General features: G+C 40.0%; 1 long non-coding RNA gene across 2 annotated transcripts in view; it reads left to right on the plus strand.

Moving 5' to 3' along the window:
* Positions 1-993, plus strand: part of LOC127007212 (uncharacterized) — a 1286-nt gene extending 293 nt beyond the window's left edge. For both annotated transcript variants that reach the window (XR_007760117.1, XR_007760118.1), the window contains exon 3: positions 713-993. This is a non-coding gene — a long non-coding RNA (uncharacterized LOC127007212). The remainder of the gene's footprint in view (positions 1-712) is intronic.
* Positions 994-2005: the final 1012 nt, after the last annotated feature.

The raw sequence follows: 2005 nt of genomic DNA on the forward strand, positions 1-2005 counted from the left end.
GAATAGAAGTGGATATATAAGGAGAAAAGTGGGTTGGTAGGAATAAAAGTGGATATAAAAGGAGAAAAGTGGGTAGGTAGGAATAAAAGTGGATAAATAAGAAGAAAAGTGGGTAGGTAGAATAAAAGTGGATATATAAGGAGAAAAGTGGGTAGGTAGAATAAAAGTGGATATATAAGGAGAAAAGTGGGATGGTAGGAATAAAAGTGGATATATAAGGAGAAAAGTGGGTAGATAGGAATAAAAGTGGATATATAAGGAGAAAAGTGGGATGGTAGGAATAAAAGTGGATATATAAGGAGAAAAGTGGGTAGATAGGAATAAAAGTGGATATATAAGGAGAAAAGTGGGATGGTAGGAATAAAAGTGGATATATAAGGAGAAAAGTGGGATGGTAGGAATAAAAGTGGATATATAAGGAGAAAAGTGGGTAGGTAGAATAAAAGTGGATATATAAGGAGAAAAGTGGGTAGATAGGAATAAAAGTGGATATATAAGGAGAAAAGTGGGTAGATAGGAATAAAAGTGGATATATAAGGAGAAAAGTGGGATGGTAGGAATAAAAGTGGATATATAAGGAGAAAAGTGGGTTGTAGGAATAAAAGTGGATATATAAGGAGAAAAGTGGGAAGGTAGGAATAAAAGTGGATATATAAGAAGAAAAGTGGGGAGGTAGGAAGAAAAGTGGATATATAAGAAGAAAAGTGGGTAGGTAGGAATAAAAGTGGATAAATAAGAAGAAAAGTGGATTTGTAGGAAGAAAAGTGGATACGATTAAAGGAAACTGCGGGTAAAGATGAGAAATTGAAAATGGAAAACAAGAACTGGAAGAAAGAAAGAAAAAGGAGAAGAAAGTAATGAAAGGAAGAAAGGAAATATGGAAAAGGAGGAAGAAGGGGAAAACTAGAAGAGAAGGAAGATTATAAAAAGGAAACAAGGAAGGAAGAGAAAAAGGAAACCATGGGAAAGAAGAAGGAAGAGGAGGAGGAGGAGGAGGAGAGCACGGTCATGGAGATCAAGCAAACCCTCTTCCTCTCCCCCCCCCTTCTCTCTCTCTCTCTCTCTCTCTCTCTCTCTCTCTCTCTCTCTCTCTCTCTCTCCCCCTGAAAGCCAAATAAACAAAGAAAACGATCAGGCTTGGATGAAAAGAGAGCAAAGAAAACGGGAGATTAATCCGTTTTCTACTCGCTTAGAGAGAGAGAGAGAGAGAGAGAGAGAGAGAGAGAGACTAGGAACGCCATCTAGAGCTTTTTTTTTCTTCCTTTTTTTTTTAGCATTGGCAGGTGTGAAAGTCATTAGAGAGAGAGAGAGAGAGAGAACTGCAGTGGAGGCAAAACTGTGGAAAGGAAAGCAAAGTAGGAAGAGGAAAACGGAAGATAGAAATAAAGAAAGAGGGAGATGAAAGAAAAATTAAAGCAATGATACCAGAAAGAGGAAGATAGGAGAAAATAAGAGAAAAGAAAGGAAGATAAAGAGAAAGATAGAAGAAGAAGAAGGGAAGTGGATAGCAATGTAGAGAGCAGCAACCCAGCCCACCCAACCATTCCACCAAGCACCTAACCACCCACATCCACCCACACATAAGCAAGGCCTCTTTCTCTCTTCCTCTTTCTTTCCCTTCATTTTCTACCCCTCTTTTTCTCCCTCTTTCTTTTCCCCCCACATTTAAGCAAGGCCTCTTTTCTCTCCCCTCTTCTTTCTTTCACTTCCTCTCTTTCTTTTCCCCTCTCTCTCTCCTCATTCTTTCCCCCTCTTTATTTTTCCCTCTTTCTTTCCTCCATTTCTCTCCCCCCTCACTTAAGCAAGACCATTTTCTCTCTTCCTCTTTCTCTTCCCCTCTTTTTCCCCTCTCATTTCCCCTCTCTCCCTTTCTTTCTCTACCCCTTTTTCTCCCCCCTCTCCTCCCACACACACACACACTTAAACAAGACCTCTTTCTCTTCTCCTTTCTCGTCCCCTCTTTCTCTCCCCAACCCTCCCCCCTCATTTTAGCAAGGCCTCTCTT

The sequence above is a fragment of the Eriocheir sinensis genome, chromosome 34, assembly GCF_024679095.1.
Source record: "Eriocheir sinensis breed Jianghai 21 chromosome 34, ASM2467909v1, whole genome shotgun sequence".
In the NCBI taxonomy this organism is placed as follows: Eukaryota; Metazoa; Arthropoda; class Malacostraca; order Decapoda; family Varunidae; genus Eriocheir; species Eriocheir sinensis.